The 24,283-nt window shown below is 37.9% G+C and overlaps 1 protein-coding gene and 1 long non-coding RNA gene across 8 annotated transcripts in view; both read left to right on the top strand.

Moving 5' to 3' along the window:
• LOC143265082 (uncharacterized) overlaps nucleotides 1-23,801 on the top strand; it is a 55,786-nt gene extending 31,985 nt beyond the window's left edge. Inside the window, exons 2-3 of the long non-coding RNA XR_013039237.1 lie at nucleotides 18,989-19,065; nucleotides 19,825-23,801. This is a non-coding gene — a long non-coding RNA (uncharacterized LOC143265082). The remainder of the gene's footprint in view (nucleotides 1-18,988; nucleotides 19,066-19,824) is intronic.
• LOC100876384 (uncharacterized) overlaps nucleotides 1-24,283 on the top strand; it is a 365,375-nt gene that overhangs the window by 37,780 nt on the left and 303,312 nt on the right. The gene's annotated exons all lie outside the window — the stretch shown is intronic.

Here is a 24,283-nt window from a genome sequence, read left to right as displayed (position 1 = left end):
ACCCACCCTAAATAGTCAAATCCTAAAAATCTCTAAAAATGAACGAGTAGTCTTCTTTTCTTGAGTCCCTATATTTGACATCAGTTGAATGCTTAATGTAATACCATGTTGGCTTTTAGAGAGAAACTATGTGTTCCAGTTGAAAAAGATCGTTTGCATAAAAGTCGAGTTGGAGGCATCGCTTATTAAACGTTCGCTGTTACACGGCGCAATAAATCTCGTCCAAACAATCCGCACTCAACGTGGAACAGAGTCACGAATTGCTATTCAAAGAGGAAAATCGCTCCCTTACCTGAATCGAGAAAGGTTGGGTGCCCGATCGAACGATATTAATGCAAAGTGCTCGATCGAACTGTCGGGTTATTCGATTAGTCATCGATTTTGCTACGCCGAGCTGTGTGGGAATGACGAAAGTTGTCTTTAAAATAGCAACGATTGTGTAATGATATCGTACTCAATTGAAAAATGATAATGGCTGTATATAAGGTCTGACGCTTTTTTATCACACGTAGACGAGATAAAAACTACTGAATTCACGCTTTATAACGAACGTGGTAATTAATTCTCCTGGCAAACTCGCGGTTTCGTAAATTTATCTCGCATAAAAATTCTGCTTGCTCAGAATTTATCTGCGTTTTAAAAATATTTCTTTTTTATGTGTGCGATAAAAAATTTGTAAATCATGATACGCTGGTAACGATTACAAATACAGATTTTTAACTACTTCTCTTGTTATAAAATATTGTAACAATTTATGTAACCTGAAACCGTGCTTTATATTATTTTTTGTGTCTACCGTATGAGAGGGATTTTTATCTCTCTACAGACATATAAAACAAAAAATTACGATCTGATACGAAGACTATGTGAACGGATTAATTGACCTATAAATGCAAAGTACAATTTATCGATCGAATTTATCTACCGGTAAGGTTAACAGGTTAAAGAAAATTAATTACGCTTAAAAAGAATTCGTGTCCTGTTGTTGCAACGTTTCACGCATGTGCAGGCGCAGACATTTTCTGTCAACGTTTACATTCGACTCATACATATGCATGCGATGCCGACGTTGCAATAAACAATGCTTTGACCCGATTAGATAATCGTTAATTGATGGCGTTTAATTAATATGCCCGGCTAATGAACGCGAGAATTTAACCGCGGAACCTGCATCTGTAGGACCCTGTGCTATATGCCTTTACGGTTATTTCGTTGCATACAGCTGCAACGATGCACCTGCGGAACGACTGCGTTCTAACGTGCAGTGGAAAACTACAAAGCTCCAAATCTCCGTTACCGAATCTTCAAATGTCCAAATTCCCTTTCTTAATCTCCAAATTCCTATATCCCGAAATTTATAAGACCCCAAATCGTCAAATTCGTGAATCTCCAAATTCTCAGAGTCCTAAAGTCCCAAATCCTCAAAGTCCTAAATCCTCAAATTCTCAAATCTCCAAATCCCCGAAGTCCTAAGTCCCTATAGTCTCTAAATTCCAAATCTCCCAAATTCCAAATCCCCCCAAGTTCAAATCCCCCAAATTTCAAATCCCCCAAATTTCAAATTCCCCAAATCCATAAGTCCCTAAATCCTCAGATCCCCAAATTTCCAAATCTCCACATCCCCAATTTATCAGATCGTCGAATCTCCATATCCCCGAAATATCACGGCGAAAAATATGGACACATCATCCGATTTCATTTAGAGAAATATGTCCATTCGCATCGAGATCAACGTTGTTATCTCATCGTTCTATCATCCAGAACAGGAATATATTCGCGCAGATTTTACGGAAAATCCAAGTAAATATTGGCGAGATTCAATCGACTCGCGTTCGCCCGTTTAAGATCAACGACGTGGCACTTGGAGCGCAGCCATCCGCCGATGGAGAACTTTCCAGCCGGTCGTGCTATAAAATAGATTTATGACGAAGAAAGTCGAGAGAGTATTTCGTGTATGGAAGAATTTTACGTAGAACGTTTGTTTGCCGATAAATTGTCACGAGAATGCAACTCCGTTTTCCGTCTGACTACATCGACACGTTATTGCGACGTTGGAACGTAGATGCACGACACGCGAAATTATGGTTGTCGTTAATTGCAACATTATTCACCGCGATAAGCAGCCGTTGCTGTAACTCTATCGATACGAGAATTTCGCCTTGTAAATCTTCCAACCACGCGTTCGCGATTAAACATGTGTTAAGGAAAAATCAATGTATCCTTGGCATTTTGTTCAACAACACCCTTGTGTTGCACTTTATGGATGAGTATAGGCTGAATAACTTTAATTAAAATACTTCTTTGTATGAACTATTTGTATACCTTTTGTTCGCATATATTATGTGCTTCTCATACATTCATTGTGTATGAACGTGTGAATGAACATATGTGTATGAACATGTGTATATGAATATGTGTATGTGAACATACGTGTATGGACATGTATGTATGACCATGTGTGTATGAACATGTATGTATGACCATGTGTGTATGAACATGTGTGTATGACCATGTGTGTATGAACATGTGAATGAACATATGTGTATGAACATGTGTATGTGAACATGTGTCTGAACATGTGTGTATGAACATGTGTGTATGCACATGTGTGTATGACCATGTGAAGAACATGTACATATGAACATGTGTGTATGAACAAGTACACAAATTCTTGATGTCTAAAATCATCTTACAATGAACTATCGTTAACTATGGTTTAAATCCACATTGAATTTACGTTTGGAACTTAAACAAACTGGAGAATTCAGCTATGTTGAATTAGTTTAAAGTGCCCGTAAGTCCAGCGATCGATAAAGAACGATCCTTATGAATATATGTATCGAAGTTTTTCGTATCGTTCAAAGAATGAAGCTGATCAATGAATCGCATGTATCTAGAGCTGAATCGGAATCCTCGCGACCGCCTCGCGAACGAAACGATGAATGGCAAGGTCCTGTAAAAAAACGGACCCTCAACGACCGCGACATCGAAGAGCAAGAACGTTCCTCCGCTTCCTCCGGATTACCAGTTTATCGAAGCCTTAATCAATCGGCCATAAATTGGCAGGCTGTCCCGGCAAGCGGAAAGAGGGCCGACCACCGCCGAGGCGAGCTGTCGTTGATCCATCGCTTCCGATTCCTTGGCGATAGAGAGCCTCGCTTCTGCTGGTGGATATTCATTTTTCACCGGGAACGCCATCAAGGGGATCTCATTTTTCGTTGAACAGCCAACACAACACTTGACTTTTGTTTCTTCGACGATGTATGACGATGCGTTAATTCGATGAGTTCGATGATCGGAAGAAGCTTGATTGATCTTTTGCGATGAAAGTGCGGTTGAGACATTTTAATTTTGTTGCGTTGATGTTGAGGTGAGATATGAGAGAAGGTGTAGTAACCCTACGTTACTTGATTTAATTTGCTTCTAACCTAACCTAACTTATCTTCAACTTAGCTTAAGCTGACTGCATCTCAACTAATCTAACCTAACTCTGACATAACCTAAGTAAATTCTAATACAACGTAGGGCTAATATAATTGCTTCTAAAAAAACATAACCTAAGTTATCTTTAACTAAACTTAACTGGACTGAATTTTAACCTAACCTAACTTATCTTCAACTTAACTTAATTTAACTGCATTTCAATTAATTTAACTTAACTCTGACATAACCTAAGTGAAATCTAATGCAACATAAGACTAATATAATTGCTTCTAAAATAACATAACCTAAAATAACATAACTTTAACTAAACTTAACTGGACTGATTCTCAACCTAACCTAACTCATCTGCAATTCAGCTTAACCTAACTTCATCTCAACCTAATTTAACCTAATTCTGACACAACCTAAGTGAATTACAATGCAACTTAAGACCAATATAATTTAATTTTAGAGGGTACACATGATTCGAATACCTAACCTACTTAAAACTAGTGCAACAGTATCATCCAGGTCTAAATTTCTATCTAAAATGAGATTAGATTATCATTCAACTTTATTTTCCTGTTTAAACTTAATATAAAGTTGCATACCAGATTCAGCTCGCTTAGACAAGCAGTTTATATAGAAATAAATAAAGTTGTGTCTCAGACACTCCCATTAGTCTGAAAGATATCCTATCAATACCTATTGCTAAATTAATGTCCATAAAATATTAATAAGGAAGATAAGTAAGACCAATCGCGTTATTCAAGTTCTCCTCCACTTGTTCTCTTTGTTGGCCCGATGAAACTCGTTCCAATTTCGTGTTTTCCGTTTTGCATATCATCACGCTTCTCGTTCGAGTGGCACGATAATCCCCGATATTTCTGGATCTCATTAGGAATCACTTGCACAGCCACGTCGCAAATAAGCGGCGTTAGCGACGGGGAAATTAGTGGGACGCGAAAATCGAATTCGGGAAGGTTGCCAATCTCGCGTTTAGAATTCAAGAACGTCACCGTTGGCCATTCAGGTTCCCCGTATCGATTCACCGGCATTGTAACTCTGGTGGAACGTTATGCAATCGCGACCACGACGCCAGTGGGTGGGTTATTTAACCAATCCGCGCCACGTGTAACGTTCTGTTTTTAATTAAAAAAGAAAAACAAACGTTACGCTGTGGAAATTCTCTTTGACCACCGATCGCTGAAATTGCATTCGGTCCTCAACGAAATTTCGATGGCGCACGAAATTCATTGAAATTGTCACATTTACTTGAATTTTGGTTTTGGACAGTCGTATCAAAAAGTTAACCTTCATTGACCATCGGATCGATTTTAGATGTACTCGACCGATTTTCAGTTCTATGCAGATTGTAGCGATTATTGAATGCGATGAAATTACCTCTGACCATCGATCGCTGAAATTGCATTCGGTCCTCAACGAAATTTCGATGGCGCACGAAATTCATTGAAATTGTCACATTTACTTGAATTTTGGTTTTGGACAGTCGTATCAAAAAGTTAACCTTCATTGACCATCGGATCGATTTTAGATGTACTCGACCGATTTTCAGTTCTATGCAGATTGTAGCGATTATTGAATGCGATGAAATTACCTCTGACCATCGATCGCTGAAATTGCATTCGGTCCTCAACGAAATTTCGATGGCGCACGAAATTCATTGAAATTGTCACATTTACTTGAATTTTGGTTTTGGACAGTCGGATCAAAAAGTTAACCTTCATTGATTATCAGATCGATTCTATATGCACTCAACCGATTTCGAGTTCTATCAGTTAATTTCAAAATTGTACAATTTACTTGAATTTTAGATTTGGACAATTTTGGACTTAGTCTTAAGTAAAGACCTTCAATACAGGTCAATACGGAACCTACTCGACTGATTTCGATTTCATGAGTCCTCCAGAGGTTATATCGATCGTCGAACGTGATCGTGCAGTGCACTGCGGTCGTTTCGAGTATCCTTTACGAGATTCGGTTAGGATTCGACTTGGGACTAATGAGCATGTTGGAACGAATTATGGTCGCTTAAATGTTGCTGGCGCGGTGCATCGCGCGCTGATGTACGAGGACCTAAAAGTAAATTGCTAGGGTACCGATCGAACGCGGGAATCTCGCCAACCGCAGATTTAGAGACAAAGCAAGACAAAATAATCGTTTAGATTCGGTAGCCATAATGGCTGCGTCCCATGCGGTACCTTTTTACTTTCGTTACGCGTGAAGACTCTTAACATAACTATTCGAGAAATTTTATGACAATCGTGCTACGAAAATCTTTCTGAATATTGTTTTTGAACGAAATTGTTAATTTTGCTTTGTTTTAATAAACGAGTCTTGTTAACGTTACAAGAAGAGAGTAGACATTATGTATTACTACCATATGTATATAAATATATGTATGTATATGTAGATATGTGTATGTATAGATATACGTATGTACATGTAAATATGTATATGTATAAATCATGTTATGTGACATGTATACAGCAAAATGATGCACAATTACAGTATGTATAAAGAATATTTTATATGAAATTAAGTACACAGTAAAATTACGTAACATTTATAATATAATGCAGAGAAATCCATATAGAAGTTCGTGCAGCTAAAAATGGCGGACGCCGCTCAAACTGCTAAAGCATGCTTAGAGTCCTCCAGAAATTTTAACAAGTATAAAGATATTCGAAACTGAAGGCACAAATGTGTACAGATAAGAGAATAAATAAGGAATAATAAAGAAGATAGAAATATCAAAATCCACGTTAACGAAATAGAAGCTGAATATAGCACAGCCAGAAATTGTCTGTGCGAAGGAACCAATATCGTTGTCTAAATTAGCACAGATAGCAAGGGAACGTACGCCTGAGATGCACCTAATAAATCAACATGGACGTTAAACAGAACGTATGTACGTCTCTACTTACTTGGATTGCTATTCAGATAGTGTTGCGCAGTGTGATCCACGTCTAAGGTCAATAACCGAGTTTATACAATACGTACTTTGCATCCATACATCGCGTATACTCGAAAATACCACATGGTACAATATATATTTGCCAAGAATCTTGAAACTCGAGATGCGCATCAGCACTGTACAAGCTCCATAACGATAATAATTCTCGTTGGTAATGATAATTCGGTTTCAATTACTATGAAACGAAAACTATCAGTTTAGATGAAAATCGTGGTTTGAGAACTTGAAAAGTACATTGGAGTTCTGGTGACTTGCTGAGATGGGTGATAGTGTAACTGGTTATAGAGATAAGTGGCATCTCTTAGGATACATGAGGAAGATCTTGAGATGGCGGAGGTCGGGGGTCGCATCAAATGCTAGGAACCATCTTCGATTTGCAAGTTTCAAGTTGAATATTATAGAAATAAATTTCTAATTTCTGAGAGAATTTTCAAATTTTTATATTAAGAGTTCTTGCAACGTCGTGTGACTGCAGCTGTAACTGTATTCTCAATATATGGCCAAATCAGTTGGAAAGAATTTATTTTTATACCACATGAAATTTATAAGAATTTATTTCTGTAACATGGTTGCATGAAAGTTCACATCAAGTACAAAACAGGGATATGTAAATCTGTGTGGATAATAACCATACACTAATAACCATACAACATAACCATAATAACCATACAAAATTTCCGATAAAGGTACCATCGATTGCAAGTACCTCGTTACGATACGAAAATGTCCGATTCCTGTGCACTCAACAAGATTTACATTAATCCGATTCAGTGGAACAACTTCTAGCGCCGATGCGAAACACAAAGGGAAAAACCGGACCATGCATCAAAGAAATTGAATGAAAGCGCGGACGTGCGTATTTGTGCTAGCGTTATTCGAGCGGAATATTGAACTTTCCGATCAGCATCGGATCGCTTCAAACACGTTATCGTTCAATTCATTACATTAATTAATATCGAAGTTCAACGATACGTGATTTCGTGTTCTCGCATTTTATTTCGTTACGAAGTATCTTTCTTTTCTCCTAGCGAAACATTTCTCTTGTTAATGCAAAGATTAATTTGACCAAGGTATTAATATTGATAAGAGATAGTTTCTCTCACGTTTCTTACGTTAGTCGTTCCGCTTTCTATTCATTTGATGCTAAAATGTTATTCCATGCAATTGACCCGTGAACTCGATTCGAACAATAAGGCAGTAAACGTCGCGGAGCTTTCCTGATTCGTACATCTTCATCAAAGGCGAACCAGTCTCTCGCGATCGTCGGTGTTTTGTACTCTTATGGATTAATAGTAACCGCACGTGCCTTGTTGATGGTCGTCGGCATCTGGACAATAATGTCCCGTGGTTTCCTGGTTGCAGCGCGATGGCAGATGTTAAATTCAACTACCGTCGGCGCGCAAGTAGAGTCAAAGGTGACGTTGAAAGGCTTAGCTAAAGGAACGACATAAGGTTATACACAAAGGATCGCACAGAAGGAGCAGGATAACGAAACAAAGCGTTATTACGCTAGTGAGCGACGGAGCAAATAGCATCCGCACTTAACGGGAAGTTAAAGTCGTTGAAATTTCAAAAAGTCTACATATCTGCGGTACATGAAATACCGCTGTCGTAGTAGACATTTAGGGTTGGTATATGAGAGTTTCAAATTTTCAAGTATTTTCATATTTTTCAATGTTCACATTTTTAATATGGTCCACATTACAAGTATCAAAAGGGTCACATTTACAACTATCAAACGTCTGAAGTTTCCAAACATAGCTCCTGAGTTTCTAAATATTTTTCTCAAATTTTCAGTGTCAAACTATTAAATCAGGAACTTAAACTTATAACGTTCTGGATATAAATTTTTCACATTTCTAAATGAATAAAATTCTCAGATATACAAACCCACAAATCCTCAGAACCAACCCCTAAATCTCCAAGTCTCTACTCCACATCTCTGATATCATCGAATCTTCAAATCTCTAAATCCTCAAGTACCCAAATTCCCAAGTAGCCAAATTTTCATATGAAATATCGCTAAATTCCTAACTTGCTAAATTTCCAAGTCCTCACATTGAAAGTGAAGTCCAAATTAAAAAATTCTGATTTGATCAATAGCCCAAATCTCTAAGTTGCTTTCAAAACTTTGAATTTCCCCCAATTAGCCCCCCAGTAAACTCCAATATTTATTGCACCCTCCACCCAGCATTCTTTCGCAAAGAGCCTGGCTAATTTTCCCAAATTAGCAATGTCATCTGAACGCCGTTCCCACAATTGCTTCAACGTCCAAGGATGTCAGAAAGTTTTAAGAGGATCCGATACCACGTGAGCGGTCAGCAGCTCCACGGTTGAGTAACGCTAAAAGCCGAAGATAGCCAGAGAAAATGGAACGAGACGAGGGATACTAAGACAAATTAAAGCGGAACGGCTTTAAATGCGAACATCTGCATTATCCATGGATAACACGGGAGATGCGTCGGGACGTAGCAAGATGAAGTACGGTTTCGTCACATTAAGTATTCCGTGGCAAGCACGCACCGGCGAAGGGAGTTGCAGACCGAGAGATGAGTTTCGAAGGTGGAACGCGCTGCGCAGACTGGTCGGCGTCCTCGTCTTCTTCGCGAGCTGCATTTCAATCGAAGCTTATATCAACCATCCCAGTTGCATTCTTTGACCTTCGCCAGTGCGGTGGTCGGGAGGTGCATGCGCAGTGCCGTAGGCACACGGGCTTGCACGAGGGCGCTACTCTCCAAAATTAAAGGGACACTCTTATTACGTAAGATATTAGTGTGTGAAACTCGGTAATTATATAGAAAACAGCGGACGTCAATTTTAATTATCCCGAAACTCGTCAACAATATAATCTCGGGTTTCCTTGAGAAAAGTCAATTTTACAAATTACATTTACATTTTGATTATTTAATTTACATTTTGATTGATGTGTTGTTACGGTTTGTCTTCTTTGAACATCGGGTACGTTTGGTATATTTCAATGTGACAGTTTCTGATATGTGTTTTATGCATGCGCTATATCATAGCTGACGTTGTCAAATGGTAGCGCCGATATGTGCAAGTACAGTATATGTGCAAATATAAACTAGAATATATTATAGGTATGCTATGTTGTATTCCCTATTGTATATCGCAAATATTGTAACATTTTGTCAACTTGTAGGTACATAATAATGAAAATAATAATAAATAATTATAAAAAAATAATAATTATAATGTGTAATGTACACTTGTACATCTTATAAGTACACTCTTATTGTACACTTAATCGCAGTATTTTGTTGTGAACAATTTTTAGTTATATTTTAATAAAACTAAGTAACAAGTTCATGTAACAACTTCATGATGTATCTTCCTAAAGTAAATTCTCAACATCTTACATTTTTAAAATTCCTCAGTTCTCTCAATTTAATTAACATCAAATCTAGAATTCTAAGAACAGTTCATTAATTAAACATACAATATTCCTGCCTGGGAAACGTGTATACGTTATTAGATACTAACGAGAGTATTATAATGAGGTCTACATCATTACCTTCCCTACAATATCCTACCATATCCGTTCATTAATCCAAAATTAATTCATTAAAAACAGTCTCCAAAAAACAATACCATTTTAAAAAAATATTAAAAATCTCAAATTTCGAAGCAGCGATTTCCCGAGAAAGGTTGTCTACGTGAAAAGGTGCACGATTCTTTGTTCCGGTTTCCTCCATCTCGGAACATTTTCGCGAAACAAAGGGTGTCGCAGCTTATCGTGCGGGGTACGCCAATGTTCGCGTCTCGAGGTACGAGAGGAAGTCGAATAAACGTGAATCGAAGCGAGTCCCATTGAAAGGGGAGCCTTGCAGACGCTCGGAGAAGAAATGTACTTCGTTCTTTTACGTCATAGCAAAGTCGATGCGCTGGTTTTTCGTGTCGTGCGTCCGACAGCGACAACTTTTGAATTTCTGATACGTTCGCCGAGGTTGTCCAACCGGATGTGGAAAGTCGGTGAAATGAATCTGGTCCCTGACGTTCGTTGCGATCGTCGTCGTTGCAGTCACGTGTCGCCGTTTCTTTCTCGCGGTGAAACTGGTTCGAAATTATTGCGACTGTGTTGCAGTAACGCAGTTTGTGCTGTCAAATGGGGTACTTGCCCTGGGCCTCGTGTTTTAGCGACGAGTACTTGTAGCTATTAATGTATTATTAATTTGTAGTTTTGTAATTTTTTTGTTTTTATATTTTTAATTTATCATTTTTATAAAATACCAAACTTGAAAGTTATCACACTTGCAAGTTCAAAATTTGTAAACCACTGACCTAACTAGGTAAAGCAAACACCTCCTTCTTCTTAAAATACAAATTGAATCTCAAACATTATACCTTCAAATAGTACTTGATTCTAAAAAATTGAAACTGTATTACAATTACTACTTGATTCCCAAAAATATAAACTAGTCTCCCAGAAATAAAATGTCCTTCCCTACGAACACTGCTGCAGTTTTAATAAACACAAGCCAAACAGAGATTTCATTTATTGCACTCTTTATCGACAAAGGAATGGACAAGTTGAATAAAATCAGCCGAGCTGCTTCTAAAATAATTATATATACAACTTTCGTCACGCGAATCGTTCGATAGACGTCCTACATTTCCTGAGGTGAACACGGTTGGTTTTTGTAATTAATTTTGCAACCGGCAGGATAATTAATTGAGAAACACACGGGAAAGAAGAGACGCGAGGATGCATGGTACACTTGCTCCCTTCATGATATATGACCTTGTTTTTCGTTGCTGTTCTATGACCCTGCATTATTCTTTCTCGTGTGTCGTATCTCGTGAAATTTTAGTCCAAAGTTGTAAACTTTTTATCACACCTAAATAGTCATAACTTTTTGATGAAACGTATGACCATTTAATACTTATTAAATAGTCTAAACTATTAAATAGTTTCGTAACAGTCATAACTTTTTAATGAAACTTGTGATCATGTAATAAGTATTAAATAGTCTAAACTATTAAATAGTTTCGTAAGAAACAGTCATAACTTTTTGATGAAACCTGTGATCTATGAAATTTATGACCAATACAAATTAATACTATTGCAAAATTAATACTACAGTGACTTCTGTAATATTAATTTTGTAATAGTATTAATTAGAATCGAAGTATTCAGTTGTATTTAATTGCACGCCAGGTTAGCCACATTTAATTCGATCAATATTCCCGTTCCCACGAATTCATCACCCTAAGTGGTTTCTGATCGCAAACAGACGTCTGGAGGCGTAATCGTCGGGCGGATGAAGATAATCGATTGACGATTATTGTTAAGGCACACGGCTAGTCTATATCATAGCGTTAATGAATAATCAATAACCGCTTTCCAAAGTTCATGCGACGTTTCTCCCTTCGATTGACTGCTCCACGGAGCAAGATTAATTGGGTCACAATCGATTGTGTCGAGATAATTAATGGATATTACGTAAAGTTTGAAGGAAAATGATGAAATGATCTACTGCAGAACTGGAAGAGAGTATAGAACGTTACATTAGACTCTGTTATACACTTTGAACTCCAAACATAACCTCATTGTTCGATTTCGATTTTGCTCAATTTCTATAAATTTAAATTTATAGAACAAAATTAGTTTTGTTAGTACAATCATTAAAGCAATAACTGTTATAATAACCATTATAACTGTTTGTAAATAGCATTCAGTAAATAGAAATCTGTGAAACTAGGATGTAATTAACCTAGATGCTCAAACAGATACGATCCCTAATCCTAATACTTATGGGCGATGTACGACTATTGTTGTAGCAATATTTTGAAGATTAGTTCATCGTAGGCACTGTTATTACATGAGATACCGCGATCGTAAGAACGATTACGCGAGTCCATCGCGTGTTCCGTTTTCTTGAAATTAAAGTAATGAGTCAGCCCGCTATCGGGGGTAAATCAGTGTTTCTCCAATCTTTTGTTGCATGCCAATATATGCCTCAGCGAGATCGGGCAATAAATCTAGCCATGGCATTAGAACTCGTTCTCACCGTAGAATATGTATTTTGTAATGGAGTTTGCATCGATATTTATTATGTGCCGGTATAACGGTTTGGCGTTACGCCTCTACCACGCTTTATCTTAATACTAACGCTCTTAACTGTTGCAAAATGCTGTTAGTCTTGCAGATAAACTCGCGTATTGGAATAAATTCTTTCGCGAATATATTGCTGATCGAGCTGAAACGTTATCGCTTAGTAATTGTTTGCAAATTGTTTTAAACGGTAGTCACTTTTTGGGTTATTAGACCGTGAAGCGTAAGAACGATTTAGATATCACAGAATTGAAATTTCTTGGACGCGATTGATTAATTATTTGATATCTTTGGTGATCGGGATTTGAAATTAGATGCAAACACGTGTCTACTATTTTATTACTCTTCTGCTATATTATTGTTTTAATAGTTACAAGTATATTTCTATTGTACTATTATATTGTACTGTTACACTAATTATATGTACAACTAGTATACTGTATATTATAAAGTTTTAATTGTTGTGTATTTTATGCAAAATTTTCTGTCATCGTTTTTACAAAAATCAATATGTTCACATATTCGTATGTACTTCCATAATAAATGCCACGTAGATACTGAAATATTTCATTATTTTTTTGTGCTATGTCAAAATAGGGTAGTTTTACGCAAGTCCTGAAAAATTCATTTCAAAAGAGGCAAGCGGAGTTCCGCCATTTTGTTTCCACAGTCCGCCATTTCGTTTAAACGAAGTTTGTACACACATCAAACTCTCTACAATAAAACTCACAAACATATAATTCACTTATCTTACATCTTCAAAAAAACATTAAACAAGCCTCAAAGGTATCTCGACCCCTCGAAATTTTTAAAGATCGAATCTCCCTCTTCTTGTAGCTTGTGAAATTAGGATTTGTAATCGCATTATCTCGAATCTTGAATTCGATCACATTAATCATGGAACCTAGAGATTCATTAAATATCGGGTATAAGAAGGAATATCGGAGTTCGAATCTTAATCCACCGATCGACCAATATTTTTTTCGTTTCATGACAGGAGTCACGAAATCGGGATCAAACGTATCTTCTGTCTGATCGACGATGAAAAATGCAAGGGAGAGAGCCGAACAGATGAAGCTTATCGTTTGGCGATCTCGTTTCTTATACAAATAACTGTAGCAATCCACCTGCAGAACGCACATGCACTTTGGATTAAAAAGGTTTCCTTCTGATCCGCCGCTTTGATTTCGTTTAACCCTTTCGGCGCTGAACGATCGTGATTCGTTTTAACTGAATCATGTTACTGGAGAAGGAGATGTTAGGATTTATTGCCATTTTATTGGTGTTGGCGCAATGGGATGTCGATGACAGGTTTTTTAAAAAGTGTTATGTAATACATTCATTCTCATCGTGCACTCCATTTATTTTACCTATGTCTTCTAATATTCTTGACTGATATTTTCAATTTGAAATTAGGTTAAATCACACTTGGATTTTAGACAAGAATAAACATATAACCTTAATAAATGTACTTTTACTTAATCTGACATAACTGGACATAACCTCATAGAGTTGAATGCTGAAATTTAACCTATACTGATACATAGTATGATAATACTCTAACAGAACGAACCTACCCTAGTCTAATAAACCGGAGTGACAAAATCTGACCTATTACACTTGAATAACAAAAGCTAACCTATAAATTCGCTGATGAACCATGGATAAATTATCTTAAAATTCCAAAATCTCAAAATCTTAAAGCTACAAAGTCTTAAAATCTCAAAATCCTAAAACCCCAAAATTTAAAACCTCAAAACCCCAAATCCCAGCATTTCTAACTTAACAAAAATTGTTTAATCTCCAAAACCTAGCAACCATAAAACCCTAAAATTATATCACACTTTTAAATCCCATATTTTACTCGCGACATAAAGTACCGAAATAGTCGCGCAGGTGAAAACAATTTCTGCACCGAATCATGCCCTCGGGATACGTATGCTACCATCCCGAGTGAAGTCGCTTCCTATCTCGGTGATCTCGTGCTAAACTGTCGTGGAACGAGTCGCAACACTCTCCCGCGAATACATTTACATAAAACACGAAAGCCGTGCGTGTCTTGCAGGTCGCGGATGCGCGTCCGGGCTGCACGTGCATACGTTGCAACACTTCCCGATGCTGGACGCCACGTGGGCAAGCCGAGGAGCATCGGAAAACAAAGGACCGGGAACGAACCGGGGTTCCCTTTCAGTCGACCAGGCTCTGTTGTAACGAATTCGAAGGAAGCACCCATGAAAAGCTGGAGTGCCTTTGCAACGAGGAAACTTCGAGTGCCACGTTCTCGCTTGCCCTCTTTAATCGATCGTCTTTTCACCCTTTCGTCATCGAACACCTTTCAGGTGTACATAAGTACATGCAGTATGCTATGCAGTATGCCAGTTGATTTTCTGTTCGTTTCCTTTTTATTTGTGGATTGAATCGCAATGCATTGGGTTTTATATCTGGAGTCTTATTCCATGGGTCAGTGGTTTTATAGGTTAGCTTTCGTTATTCAAGCTTAATAGGTCAGATTTTGTTATTCAAGTTTAATAGGTCTGATTTTGTCACTCAAGTTTATTCGGCTGGGTTAGGTTACATTTATAGGTTCTTAGATCATAAGGTTTCAGAGTTTTGGTGTGTTAGGATTTTGGGGTTTTAGGACTCTAAGATTCTAGGATTCTAGGATTTTATAATTCTAAAATCATAGACTTGTGCAATGATGTGGTTCTAAGATCATAGAGCTTTGAAATGTCACAATTCTGGAATTATAGAATATTAGGATTTTTAGATGCTGAGGTTCTAACATATTGAATGTTAGAGTTCCAAGACTTCATGACTTCGGTTCAACTTTCTGACGCATACATTTTCAATATTTGTAGCTTACAGATGAATCTCAAAACCTTGAAACGTTAAAATTACAAATTTTTGTAACATTTCCAGAACCCCGATCTCAAAGATAAATCCCGCCAGCGCAAAAAAAAATTATCGAGTGAGTGGTTAACCTTGCGAAACGTATCCCGTGTGCATCGTAGGCAACATAATTATGGAAAATAATCGGATAAATTCCGTGCGAAGTCGAGCGACAACTTTTCTGGTCCAGATTTATCTCTCTACGGTCGTTGGTTGATGTCTCTATCGCTACGAGGTCTCTCGGATCTATCATTTCAGGGCATTCATCGATGCAAAACGCGTGCAAGATTGAATGACAGCGATAAGAACTTTTAATGATCGTTCATTCACTAGTTTTACCCGGTCTCGGACACACTCGATCGAATCGCGCTTCGTTTACGTACCAGAGGACTAATTACAGTTATTAGGTATTCGCAAAATCGCGTTGCAAACACGGTGTATGCATGAGGCGTATGATACAGGTGCAGCTGCTTCTGACGGTTCGGTTTAATCTTTTTCGATACAAAAAGCAAGTGTTTTTGCAGTTCGAGGCCGGCATAATATTTCATTTAGCTTTTATAACATATGCCGATGCATCGAGTATATCTGACGTTGGCCATCTCTTCTCAGATGTTTTTGACAATTTTTATTTGAGACACGTTACAAGTGGCTAGGACTTTTAGTTCATTAAATTCAACGATTTCGATAATAGCTGTTCGTGTGTATATGTTACTCATATGTACAATATGTTACTACTAATGTGTCATTATATGTACCGATAAAATATTGTAACTTCAAAGTGCACATAACCTAGCTATTATTGTAAATCTAGTTGTATACAAGCTTTTGAATTCTTCAAATATAATATTTTTAATTATATTCTTTTTCAATGATGTTCTACAAAATTGTATTATCATCATTCTTGAATATGTTCAATAAGCTACCTGTTTATTATCTCACGATTTTGAATAATCAATATCTTAAATGATTAACAATTGAACAAAATGTGACTTCATTTAAAATCAAACTAAAATAAAAAATTGAGAGCCAACATTCAACTATAGTTGCATATTACCAATTTAGACAAAAACTGTACATTTGTACAGTTACATGTACATACATACATACATGTACTCATGTAGAAGCGAGTATAATAAACTGTCCTGGAATTTTGAGGCGTAAACCAGCAAGTTCGGTACCGTTATCAAAACTGCGAGAACGGTACAAAGCATGTTCGATCGTTTTAATTAAGCTCAATTAAGACTAATTAAAACAGCGAGTACTATGTCAAAGCGTAGAGTAGTCCGTGGACCACCAGAGTGTAGTGTATCGTATGATGGCCGTTTTATCGCGTCTAAGGGCATGTGTGGCATCCCCGTTTCGCTCTAGATAACTATCGTGTTCCCATCAAGATCTTCCTCGAGCGCATATGTTCATGCAAATGGGGCCCGTGCGCTTGTTCTCGAACGCTTTAAGCACGAGCAGGTGCGTCCGCTCGCGAAACTCGGCCGATTTCATCGTTCTTTGACGCGTGCACCTACGGTTCCTTTTTTTTCTTACTCTTGTTTTTGTTTTTCCGATCGGAGGATTGGCAGCGTGAAACACGCGCTTAGAACGCCCCTGACGCCAAGTGCACAGGCAGATTTGGTCGCGAAAATAGTCCGGTTTCGATGTAACTTGTTGGAAACTGCGTTTGAAGGACGTGGGTTTAACTAGGCGCGACCAGACCGCGTGTTTTGCGAGCAAATTCTCGAAATTGAACGACCAGTTCCCGTGTACTTGTTCTGGACAGGTTTAACGAGAAAGATTTAACAACGTCACGAATTGCTGTTTCTCCTCGGCTGTCTCGCTATATGGCCCGTGAATACACTTTTCTTTGCAGGGGTTTATTTGGAAATTTAGAATTCATTTACGATTTAAAAAATTTTAACTTTGAAAGCAATACAATTTTCAAACTCTGAAAACATTAAAATTTTTGAAATAACTATCTAACTTCTTAACATACAATTTTATAGGCATGCTTAGCTAGTTTATTGCTACAGTATCAAGGCAACTAACGAAAGTTAAAATGTTATGTAGTTTGTCTTCAGCGATCCTTAATTATATAGATTATACGAGTAATTAGAATTGAACTCAAAATTGCAGTCAGAGTACGAGTCTGGCTTTTTACATTTCAACTATGGCGCGCGTCACAAGAGTGACACGATAGGACAAGGTTCCTTATAGGACAAGAGGTTAACCTTTTACCAGTAGACCACTAGTTATCAAAGATCCACAGATAAACACACGAATTTTTTAATAAATTTTTGTATAAAAAATAACAATTTAAATTTTGGCAGAATTGTATCCTCATTATCTGAATACTATAAAAGTCTAAAGTGTCTAAGTAATCAGCGAAGAAATATTGTACTGATATTCAAATGCCCCGTTCGCTCCATGCAGAGCAATAAATTGCACGGTACAAACAGCATTACCATTATCCTGAGATAGCAAGAAACGGAAGCATGGCATCGATTCGTGCGGTATTAAAGTGGCTGCATTCGTCCGGTTGGATCGTCCCGGTAAAAAGGTAAGTATCTCGGTATTCGTGGATAGGTAAAAAAGTTTTCGAGACGAGATTCGGTCAGCAGAACGAGCGCGTTCGTGCAAGAAGCTCGACGTTAGCGTTTCAATACTCTCATAGAGAGTTGCCGTTTGGACCGCATGCCAAGGAAGACGTGGCAATCCTCCAAGCTGCGTGCCTCGGAGCTGTCATCCTCTTTGCTTAGAAGTTGCTTAATAATTCAGAACACAAAGTTACCGGCTGACTCGCTCAAGTAAATAGATCCGGTCGGTGAAATCGTTTAGCGTGATGTATTGCTGTTAATTCAGCCGTGCAATATAATCTGACAGTAAATACAGGTCATTGTGTTTCATAATAATTTTGATGGATCGAGTTGACGAAATGTAAGTTTGCAAAATCTTTCTTATTTTGAGCTCGATACTAGAATTGGATATCGTTCAAATAATGCAAGAAAACAATGAGGTCATATTGCCTGCAGTGGCGGTAAATTCAAATGGTTAGGACAAACTGCATTATAATTTCAGAGCCTGTAATGGCGGTAAATTCAAATGGGACAAACTGTATTATAGTTTCGCCAGTGTTATTTATAAATGTAATTAAGTATCTTGTACCTTCTGACGCAAACCGAGCGAATCTTCGCGGTAAAATTCTGTAATAAGATTATCAAGGGTTCAATTAGTACGCTACGTTAATTGGAGGTGTTTGAAGTAAACGTGTGTGGTCCGCGAACGAGAACAGGCCTTCGACAAGGTTCGTCCTTCACCTTTCGACGTGTGTACCAAGTTTCTTTACGCTGATCTTGCACATGCTCAAGGACGGTGCATTCTCTCGTCTTCAAGGCTCTTCCTTCATAAATTTCTTACCTGTCTCCGTCACTAACGGTACAGTTTTCAGGCTTTCGCTAGTCGCTACTTGCTCACGTGTTTTCAAGTTGATAGCTCGGAGTGTTTTTAAGGTACCATATCATACTCGTGCTTGACTTAAGAGAATCTTACAATATATAATTCTAACCTTGAATATAATTTTTATAAATTAATAAAAATCTGTTTTGGTTTGTTTACAGGTAAGAGGCTCCGACTGACATATTTTGTTCTACTGACCATTTTGTTCTACTGATATGATGTGGTGACCATGAAATGTGTGAGTACTTGAATAATTCATTAAAATGTTAGCTTATGAAATAGTATAAATTGATTGCATCAAAAATGATTAAAAATTAGAGTCAAAGTTATAGTTTTTCGTGGAAGGTTACACTTTGACTAACATTCTTTCCCTTTACACACGAAGCTTGTTCGAGGTTTAACGATATGCCTCAAGGAAAGTTGTTGCCCCACCATTAATCGCAATTTGTTTTCGTTCGAAACGTCGAGTGTGCAAGCACCTGTGCCCTCGGAGTTCTCAGAAAGAAACCGACTGTAGAACGTCGACAACCTCGTGTAGAAAGAGAATAATGTTCGGTTACGATGTTCCTCGTGTTTTTTAACAGCAATTTCTATCAACCGAGCGGACAGCTTCACAGGGCAGGATACGCCGTGTTTGTTTTCTCGAACTTTCGCGTCTTTTGTTGCTTGTGTCCTCACGATTTTCCTCGCTCTTTTACGCTTCTATTTCCGTGCTGCCCAAATATCTTCTTTTCGAATACAGAGTTCTCTGCGCTCTTCGCGTTTAGAATTTGTAAAACTTAAACTGCTAAGTAACTGCATTAAGTGTTTGTTTTTATCGAAAACTAAATATTTTGGAGCAAGATCGAAACGTATGAAAAAAAGACCACTGCTCGCGAGAATGATTTATCGGTGTTTGTGGCGTGGCTCGCGCTCTGTTTGATTTTCGTAACAGTAATAATTCTTCTGTTCTTCAGGAAGGGCGGAGTTTATCGTGTCTCGTCTCTCTGTGTTTTAGTCACTTTTCAAACACCTGCTACTACATCACGGGGGAGGTTTTTACGTGCAAGAAACTTCATGATTTACTCGCTTCCAGAATTATTCTTTCGTATTCTGTCGTAACTTCCTGTATCATACTACTTCCATTAGGGAGGACGCCTGACACGACGCCATACTTCAACTAGAACATACTAGCCCGTGTTTATAACCACTTTAGTAATTGTTCATATGTATTGAGATTCTGTTAACTTCTTTTGTATTATATTATTTTTTTACTTTTAACCTTACTTTTACTTTAACGTTACTTTAATATATAACGGGTCCGTTTACCATGTATGTATGGTATTTTTAGTATGTACGTTCAAAAACTGGTATTTTTAACTTATATGTACAAGAACAGCCATTTTTAATCTGTATGTATAGCAACAGGTATATTTAATCTGCATGCGCAAAAACAGGTATTTTTAACTTGTACGTACAACAGGTATTTTTAACCTGATGCACAGAAACATGTCAATGGGCAAATATAAAATGACTCACATAAAGTGACTATGTAAAATAATTAAGTAGATGAGTAGATTGAATGTTCTGAACTCAGAAATAAAAATACTTGCAAGAAAATGAATAATGTTATGACTCGAAACACTCGAGGTCCCAAGAACATTAAACAGTATAACTCCATAAGTTTATACCCATAATTTTACCACACATAAGAGGACAAATTAAATCGAATCATTTAGCCGACAGTTTCTCTTACGGTACCTAAGCAGCCAAAAGATTAACGCTGATCGATAAAGGCGTAGCGAACTGTCACGAACAGAGGCTATCATCTTTCTAAGAAGTTCAGTTGGACAGGTGCTCGCAGGTTTTGCGGTCCACAAAACAAATGGGGATCAACAATGGGAAGAGAAGCGGAGATGAGCTTTCCATCCTGTTTTCAAGCTCATCTGCTTGGTATCTATTCCGGGTTTACTAGGAAAAGCCCCTGTGTCTCCGGCAGCCGGGAATGCAAAGATATATAAATACTTGAGAACCGTTCCTCTCCTTTTCCTTCCTCCTTTTTTACGCGTTCGTTTCGCATCGCCTCATCTCCTTTTTTCCCTCGTCTTCCTTGCCGCTGGCACTCGCCGCTAATTGCCAATACGAAAAATCTAACACCGGTGGAACGCACTAGACCCGCTTTAAAGACGCGAGCTTCTCTGACACAGTTTAACGCGTGACTCACGTGTCTTGGACCGGCTACTTTCGGTTATAATGTTTCTATTGATTGATTGACTTCGAAGTCGATTTATGCGCTGAGAGGGCAACTGATGGTATAAGGGTGGGTGAATTAAATATTTGAAATAATGTCTGATTTCAAATGTGTATTTAAGTATCTATTAAGTTTCTATACCTCCAAAATTCCAGATCAATAAATACTTAAATTCCAATATCACTTCTTTTGAAAATCTGAAAACGGAGAGTTAACTACGTGGCTAAATCTGAACGTAAATTAATTCCATATACGCGGCGTAAATACCGCTGAGTACATGGAACAGCGATTCGCACGTAAGAAATTAGTGCTATAAAACCTAAGCGTTTTCCCTAAACCTAAGCAATCTGAGCGTCGCACACCGAGCCAATAACTTTCTCGCGCGAGCGAATTCCCATGAATACTGTTAAAAGCTTCGACGTAGAAGCGCACAAATTACTCGACGATTATTAGCGAGTACAAGACAACGTGTTGCTCCGGCAACGAAGATAATTTAACCACCACCTCGAACGTTTTAACTGCTTCAAATGTAATTTAACGAGGCTCGCCTCTTCGAGACTGCAGCGGAGCTCGTATTTGCATAGGGATATGCGAGTATATGTACACTGGCGCAGATTGCATCAATGCAAGGTACATGACTCCCTTAAACGACCAATGTCATATCCATGTAACTTCTGTGGATAGCTTTTAACGTGCTTTCGTCTTTGACTGTTCGTGCGTTTATTCACCCCGTGGGACACGACCAGCCCGAGCAGGTGCTTTGGCCTTGCGTGCTTTAATGGGAACGAAAGAATGGCCTTTGAGGATCGTTGTTACTACGCTTTCGCGCGGCGAACGCGTTCAACTAGCATGGAAGACACTTTTGCGGATGGTAATTTTCACAGATGCTTTCAGTAAGGAAAAAAGAACTTCGAAATGAAATTATTCATAGAGTTAGCTAGGTGTTATGCGCGCATAAGAGTGTTTTAACGGGGTTGTATAACCGTGGGATTGATAAGATTTATTAGCTTGATAAGACTAATGCGATTCAGAGGAGGGATAATTGTAGTTTACTTTGGTCGTTTAGAAGGTTAAGAGTTTTTGAATATACACTTTGCAAACTGGTGATATGGGAAATTGGGGAATTTGAGGAATCTAAGGATATAGAAATCCATAAATTTTAACAACAACCTTAAGCTACAATAAGTAAATGTCAGTAAATATCTACAAAAAAATCCTACAGATTGAATTTACACGAAAATTGTAGGTTAAGTGAGGTTACTATCAGTTAACACCTTGTACTATGACTTACTTGTCAGGTGCGTCAGTCAGAAGTGACTAATTACAGCTATAATATTAAAATTGACAAAAAAATTGAAATGTTATGTCAATATGTTATTATTCAATCGTTAACTATGCAAATTATAATTGGACTTGAACTCCAAATTGAAGCGTAGTAAAAATTTGAGTAAAATTGATCACAGCCGAGGTACGAGTGCGTCACGAGTCAGACTCGTCAAAATAGTGCAAGGGGTTTAACGATTAGCCCCTATACTTAGAACACCTCAAACTTAACCTATAATTGTTCATTTACAAGTGATAAGAATTATAGTTATAAACGCAGAAACTCGGAGGGTAATTTTTATGCAGATAGCTATTTCGGTAGAATTTCCAACGTAAAGGTAGAATTCGTTTACCCAGCTGCATCCCAGTCCCCGAGGTCTCCCGTTTCCCGGAGTGAGAGCATCCAGCTCGTTAAACTGTTTAAGGGCAAAGTCGTTAAATCGTCCCTGTACCTGTTCGCGAGCATTCGTTGAAGCGAAACGCCTTGCAAGAACGCGTCTTGCAACCGCGGACGGGTGCAGGTGCAAGGCAATTAGCAACCCCTTGTTCTTGCGTAATGGCGAACCCTGTCGCTCGAATGCGGCTATGTGCCGTAAATTATATTATTTCGTTGCTGCGTAATGCCCTAAAGGCCAATGAATGGAGCGTAAATCGGTTCCATGGAAGTCTCGTGCAAACTGTTTACCCAAAAAAGCCCATTGACATTCAACGACATGCTTCGCGACGCCTCTGCATTGTAATTCTGCTATTTTATTCTGGGACGTTCAAACGTATTTCAATTAATCTTAGGGTTAATGAGAGTAATTTGTTCTCTTAGAAATTACTTCTAAATAAATACTTTTGAAATAAATTTTCTTGCAAAAGTAGAATTGTTATGCTATGCATATGTTGTGCTATGGAGTTCCATATTAGTGTGGAGAATAATGTAGAAGGCTTAAGAAAATTGTAGCAAGGATAGCTAATTTTTTGCAAATATTACACTAAGTATGTACTTTATTATTTTTTACCTCACTTTAGTATTTTTACATGAAAGAGAATGTATTAAGCAAAAGGAATAATATTCTTCACTGTCAACAATGAAATTATATCGAGTACTGATGTGTACTTGCAGTGAGTACTTCTGTAAAGTAACATTAGCGGAATAAATAAATTTTCGACGTTTTAAAAATGCATTCAATCTTTGTATAATAGTATTAATTAAAACAGAACGGATAAAATGGTTGACGTGTCCTATTTCCGCATCGGACCAAACTCTCCAGTTTCCTCGTCCAGTGATAAACGCGGGATTATTTTCAATGAACAGCAAACCAACTGTACTCGCGTAATTACTAACTGCTATGCAAACACGATATCGTACAATGTTTCTTCCTGGCGCATTTTAATGAATGCAAACTAGCCTTCTCGGTGTTCGGGACTTTATATCCGGCGGATCCATTAAATCCAGGATTTGAAAAATACCTGCAGGATTTCTATCGTGCAGCCCGGCAATTTCTTCCTCGTCTGTGCGTCGAGAACTTTTCCTTGAAGAGAAGCCGGTGCTCCGCTAGCTTTCTTGCAAAGCCAAGGTTTTTCGTCTCGACAGAAGTTTCTTTTGATCTGCCCGACCCCTTGCCTCCTCCATTATTCGTAATCCAATGTAAACAGCAGCTAGAGAGAAGCACTATTACAGCGGAGTATGTTTTTTTTCGGTGGAGCCTGGAAGAAACCTTACCCGTAAAAATTTCGAATATTAAAGAAACGCGATAGCGTTGTTTCTTTGTGGCACAGTCGAGTGCAAATTCGACTTCTTTAGGAAAAATGTAATAACTGAGAGGGAAGAGGATTAACTCGTTGTTTTTTTCGTGTTTTTTAACATTTGAAGCTTGGGATTGGTTAAAGTTATGGAGATTGTGGGATTTATGGA

This window comes from Megachile rotundata, chromosome 1 (assembly GCF_050947335.1).
Source record: "Megachile rotundata isolate GNS110a chromosome 1, iyMegRotu1, whole genome shotgun sequence".
Classification (NCBI taxonomy): Eukaryota; Metazoa; Arthropoda; class Insecta; order Hymenoptera; family Megachilidae; genus Megachile; species Megachile rotundata.
Note: the sequence above shows the minus strand (reverse complement) of the source record. Positions and strands in the feature narration are given on the sequence as shown.